General features: G+C 59.5%; 1 protein-coding gene across 4 annotated transcripts in view; it reads left to right on the top strand.

The window, feature by feature from the left end:
* The first annotated feature begins 224 nt into the window (after positions 1 to 224).
* Positions 225 to 6,000, top strand: part of mef2b (myocyte enhancer factor 2b) — a 96,035-nt gene continuing 90,259 nt past the window's right edge. For 2 of the 4 annotated variants that reach the window (XM_052038243.1, XM_052038239.1), the window contains exon 1: positions 225 to 1,192. The gene's annotated coding sequence lies outside the window, so the exon portion shown is untranslated. Of the gene's footprint in view, positions 1,193 to 1,524; positions 1,635 to 2,309; positions 2,396 to 6,000 lie in introns of those variants that run through there. The other 2 variants (XM_052038240.1, XM_052038241.1) reach the window with 2 other exon arrangements.

Genomic DNA, 6,000 nt, shown 5'->3' with positions numbered 1-6,000 from the left:
CAAATGATTGACAGGTGGGATTGACTGACGGGCGCATCAGCCAATGGGGTAACAAGAGTACCAGGGGGCGAATCAGAGGAGAGGTGAAATTGATACCGGAAGCAAAGCGACCAATGGGAGCCAGGGGACGGAGTTAACATGGTAATGAGAGTACGCGGGCGGACCAATGGGCAGAGGCCGCCGAGCGCAACTTTCTTGTAACAAACATCAGCTGGAGGCTCACGTGGGGCGGCGGAGAGTCCCAGCCGGAGCCCGCTGCTCCCTGCATCCGTGCCCGAGTGGCTGAGAGCCGGAGCCCGCTGCTCCCTGCATCCGTGCCCGAGTGGCTGAGAGCCGGAGCCCGCTGCTCCCTGCATCCGTGCCCGAGTGGCTGAGAGCCGGAGCCCGCTGCTCCCTGCATCCGTGCCCGAGTGGCTGAGAGCCGGAGCCCGCTGCTCCCTGCATCCGTGCCCGAGTGGCTGAGAGCCGGAGCCCGCTGCTCCCTGCATCCGTGCCCGAGTGGCTGAGAGCCGGAGCCCGCTGCTCCCTGCATCCGTGCCCGAGCGGCTGAGAGCCGGAGCCCGCTGCTCCCTGCATCCGTGCCCGAGCGGCTGAGAGCCGGAGCCCGCTGCTCCCTGCATCCGTGCCCGAGCGGCTGAGAGCCGGAGCCCGCTGCTCCCTGCATCCGTGCCCGAGCGGCTGAGAGCCGGAGCCCGCTGCTCCCTGCATCCGTGCCCGAGTGGCTGAGAGCCGGAGCCCGCTGCTCCCTGCATCCGTGCCCGAGTGGCTGAGATCGGAGCCCGCTGCTCCCTCCATCCGTGCCCGAGTGGCTGAGAGCCGGAACCCGCTGCTCCCTGCATCTGTGCCCGAGTGAACGGCAGCCGCTAACAGACCGCTCCAGCTCCGGGCACAGGGTCATGTGGACGGGCACCGGGCAGGGGACACACTGACACAGCCTCCCCGTCCCACATAGACGGATCTGACCTCGGGACCCGCTCTGTCTCTGCCTCTGACTCTGCACAGCTGCGCCGCCAACACTGCAACCTCAAAAAGCGGCTGGAAAGCAGCAAACTTCTTGTTTCCATCTGTCTCAAACAAACGTGTCCGTTTCCTCATCTTCTGAGCTGGATGTCCCTTTATTTTCCTGTCTGGAAGTTTTAATCAGAAAACGCTGGCGGAGTGGATTCGGGAGCGATCGATTTCACAGTGTCAGGTTGGTGGCGTTCTTATCAGCGAGGAAAGATTGTGTGTGTGTGTGTGTGTGTGTGTGTGTGTGTGTGTGTGTGTGTGTGTGTGTGTGTGTGTGTTAACCACGCAGTTGATTACATTCGATATTTAAGCAGTCATTGAGATGAACATGGATACAGAGGAAATGGTCGGTGTGAGAGACCAGAGTTCTGGGTAATACATTCCCGGCCTGGACCCGGCTGAAGGTTCAAGCCCCCCGCCCCCAGCAGCTGGGGTTCACTGGTGCGGAAGTGGGCACTGAAAGTCTCCCCGTGTTATAGGAAGAGCAAGTGATACCTCTCCTGGTGTCGCGGTCAACACGGCTCCTCGACCAGCAGTTCGCGCCGCGGACCCACTAATCCGCGCTCTGTCAACCCTGCTCGCTGTGGCCGCCGTCTTTTTCTACGTAATAGCCGTCAGAGAACCCGGTGAGGACTTACGCCGAGATACCCCGCAGTGATGATTCAATGCAAGTTTTGTTTAGCAGTAGGAGACTTTTATGAACTCAGTTATAGACACACTGTTGTTAAAATAACTCCAGCTGGCAGTTTCGAACCAGAACGCGTTAGATACTGAGACCGTTGGTTTGCAGAAAGCTTGTGCAAGGAGGCCATTTGGCCCATTGCGTCTGTGCTGGATCTTCACTGGAACCGTGCTCCCGGTGCTCTGCTCCGCCCCAGAATCCCGCACAGGCCCGTGGAGGGAGCGCGCTGGATCGCGGCTCCGGTCCAGGGGTGTTCGGCACTTGTTTAAACCTCGGCTCAGTCCGCTTCCACTTTTACTGTCCACGGTCATGCGATTGTTTATCTAATCTGCACTGGAGCACAGTTTAACAGTGAAATTTCCTAAAGCGCTTGCCCCGTGCCAGCGGACACAGTCTGACACCGAGCGGGGGACCCGAGGGGCTCCGAGAGCAGGAGGAGGGGGTGGGAGAGGTTCTGGAGGGAGGTCCAGGGCTCGGGGCCCAGGCAGCTGAAGGCACAGCCGTCGGTGATCGGGAGGCAAGCGGGCTGGAGCGAGGAAAGGCTGAGGCCGGGCGGGGATTTGAGGAGAGTGAAGCCGACCTGGAGCGGTTCTGATCGCGGAATGAAGCGTTAGTGGCAGTTAACGCAGAGGCTGGCAACGGTCCTGTCTGCATCAGTTGGGAGACTGCGTGAGGATGTGTTCCCTGTGCCTGACCTGTCTGAGGGTTAGTACCCAAAGCCGCTCTGTGACCGGGGCTCGGGGGAAGTGCGCCTTGCTTTGGACCAGAGCGTTCCAGGTTGTGTCGGGTTCAGTTCGAGTGATCGGGACACAGGACCTTCGGCCCACTGTGGCCGTGCCTGCCGTCAGGAACATCCTGACACCAACCCCGTCTTGCGCAAGGCCCCCAGCCTTCGGTGCCTCGGGCACTTCAGGTGCTCGCTGAACGTTGAGGGGCGAACGACCTGCCCCGGCCACTCGGCCAGTGTGTTCCTGATACCTCTCGTTGGAAGCAAAATCTTCCTCAACTCCCCTTGAACCATCCCACTGCTTGCCCACTGTCCACCCTATCCCTGACCCTCCGCACACCTCTCTCAGCATCCCCCTGAGCCCCCTCTGCCCCAGGGAACACAACCCCACCCCACCCAGTCTCTACTCGTCACTGAGGCGCTGGTGAAGCTGCTCTGCACCCTCTCCGGTGATCACACTGCCCTGGTGGGTCCCCCGCTTCCTTGGGTCGCTGAGGTGAGAGGTCTGGCAGGGTCCTCGCCGCCCCGGGGTGAGTATCGCGTTCTTTGGCGCGGGAGGCTGCGGGTGCCCGGAGGCGCGTGCACGCGGCCGCAAGCACCAGCCGGAGACAGAGCAAGGTTAAAATAGACATTTTACGAAAGAGTTTATTGCTGCACGTTTCCTGCTGGAATTGTGGAGGGGGAGTGGGTGGGTGGTAGTCTGGGAGGAGGGTGTGGGGGTGATGTCAGAGGGGCGGCCCCCAGAACCTTCCCCTGCCACCTCCCTCCCAGATACACCTCCTGTAGTTTCTGCTTGAACAACCACAGTGCACTCGCGGCTGCCACATTCCCCAGAGCACGAACTAACTTCTTCCCAAGCGTCGGTTCCAAAGTCAGCCAAACCCGGGCTGTAAACTTGTAACTGGTTAGCCGGGGTCGCGGGGCTCCGCGTGGGCGGGGTCCCGGCCGAAGATGGAACGGGACATGCTCTGTCTCGGACGTGATGTTAAACAGGAGTCCCGTCAGGGGTAAAGCACCCCGGGTCCTGCCCTGCAGACAACAGTTGTCCGCGGGTCGCTGAGCCAGACACGGTTACATGGGGTCATCTCAATACCTAATACACAGCTCAGAAACAGGCCCTTCGGCCCAACTGGTCCATGCCGACCAAGATTCCCATCTAAGCTCGTCCCATTTGCCAGCATTTTGGCCATAACCTTCTAAACCCTTTCCAACCCACGTACCTGTCCAAGAGTCTTTAAGTGTTGTTATTGTACCTGCCTCACCCACTTCCTCTGGCAGCTCGTCCCACACAGATACAACCCTTTGAGTGGAAAAAGTTGTCCCTCAAGTTGCTATTAAATCTTTCCCCTCTCACCTGAACTGCGGTAAATCAGCAGAGGTGAGATACAAAGAAATGAAAACCAGCCTGATTCATGGGAATCTGAACACACGGGAAGGTGTGGACACACAGGGGACGGTCAGCCCCTGAAGGAGAGGAGTGTTGGCGAAGGGTCCCCCCGTCAGTGAGGAGCTGCGTCGCCTCTGGACCAGATGAGTGGGTCACTCAGATAATCAGGGAACTGCCTGGAAACTGCCTGATTCAATCCCTCTCCAACTGACACCAGCCACATTCCGCACTGTCCCCCGGACCCACCACTCAGAGACTCCCACAGGGGAGAGGGCGGGGACGGGAGGGAGAGGGCCAGGACAGGTGGGGGAGGTGGTCATGGGGCGAGGGTGGGAGGGGTTGTGTTTACCGGGAGCAGTGCGGCTCGGAGCTGCGGGGCAGCGGGATTTTGATGAGCACAGGTCCCGGAGGTGGAAGGAGGGAGAGTTTTTCAGCAGGCAGCTCGGGAGATGCTGCAGAGGTTTGTGTGTTTCTGGCCGTGCGTCCCGGCGGCTGGAATGACCCGCTGATCTACCGCAGATGGAGTGGGAGGGTCCTGATCCCGGGTGTTCTGGGCTTGGGTTAAGGCGGCAAACCCGGGCCTCGACGGGAGGGGTTTGGGCCATCCCGGGTCCACACTGCGGGAAGGCAGAGGGGGACGTCGGTGTGTCTCAGGGACGAGAAGCTACGTTGTTTTCCTTGCACCAACCATGGTTCAGGAGATCCGAGCGGTGGTTTCCTCCGGCAGAGGGGTCGGGGATCAAAGGGCCCGGAGTAATGGTTTAAGGCAGCAGCGGGGCGACGGGGAGGGCTTTAAAAGGGTCATACAGGACGGAAGCAGGCCCTTCGGCCCAACTCGTCCATGCCGGCAATGGCACATTTGATGGTCTTGTGCACAAGGTAAATTGTATGAATCCGCGGAAAGGAAACTGACTCTCAGGGTGTGGGGAAGAGCAAAGGGGTAGAATTAATGTGAACGGCCTCGGTCCCCGTGAGAGCAGCAAGGTAATCCAGGAGCAGGTGCCCCACAATGTCTGCGTTGGCATTGGACAGGCTGGGCCGAGTGGTGAAGATTTGACAGTGAAGGCGGTGTCCTGGTCCTAAAAGGAATGGAGTCCGACAGTGTTCATCAGGGAACTGAGGGGAAGTAACCCGGGGACAGACTGCAGAGAGGAGGCGGTGATGTGGCCGTTGTTGGGCGACGTTCTGTCTGCCCCTTCGGGCGGGGAAAACACGGGACTATGCCAATATCTGCCTCCAACCCAACGTCATTCCTCCCATGTTACTGACCACTAACGTTACTGCTTACGGGAGCTGATGTGTGCAAACTGCCTGCGGCTTTCAACATTACAGCGGTTCAAAAGCCCCTTGGAGGCTGTGGCCAGTGTGGGATGTCCCGAGCTCAGGAAGGGTGCTATAGAAAGGCAAGCCATCGTTGGCGAGGGGCTGCATTGGCCGCAGGCGGCGGGCGAGGAGGGTTTGAGTTGCTGTCTCTACCCTGTCATCCAAGGCGGCGCTCTCAGAGAGGGGCCGCAGGAGCACAGCTGTCCCGCCAACGATTGCTTTTGAAGAGGGGCAATGCTGTCACCTTGTGTTGCGGTTGTAAGTGTAAACATCTCGGGCAGTGAAGGAAGTGGGAGGGCGGCAACATTCCGCAGGAAGAGAATGGTTCAGAATCCAGTGGTGCCCATTGGAGGGACGGGCTGTGGACACCGCCGGTTGTGGGATTGAAGCCGCCTCTTGTCTGGGTGTAAAGATCCCGGCACTGTTCCCAGGAAGGGGTGGTGGTGGTGGGAGTTGTCCCCTGGGACCAATGAATGTCATTGCAACAGCTGATCTGGGCAGTTTGTGGGAGCTTGCTGTGCTCTGTGCAAGTTGACTCAGTGTCTCCTACATTAGTAACCAATTGCCAACGATACCTCATTGGCCGTAAAGTTGGACTCCCGGCACCTGTGGTGGGGTTTGGGGTGAGAATTTCCTGAGCAGCTGATGCCACGTTGTAAGGGCGGGGGAGATGGGGGTGAGAAGCCCTGGGCTTTGGGAGGAGAGAGGAAGGGGTGGGGGGTAGAGGGTAATTAGGGGGTGGAGTTGGCCCTCACCCATGACCTTGGCTGTAATGGTCCCTCTCTGGGACCTGCCCCTGCCCATTAAGGTGCCTGATGACTCCGTGAGGGAGTACTGGGGGAGTCACTGTTGTCCACAGGGAGCTCCAGGTTT

The sequence above is a fragment of the Pristis pectinata genome, chromosome 24 (genome assembly GCF_009764475.1).
Source record: "Pristis pectinata isolate sPriPec2 chromosome 24, sPriPec2.1.pri, whole genome shotgun sequence".
In the NCBI taxonomy this organism is placed as follows: Eukaryota; Metazoa; Chordata; class Chondrichthyes; order Rhinopristiformes; family Pristidae; genus Pristis; species Pristis pectinata.
The sequence above is the reverse complement of the archived record's forward strand: the minus strand, read 5'-3'. Positions and strand labels throughout refer to the sequence as shown.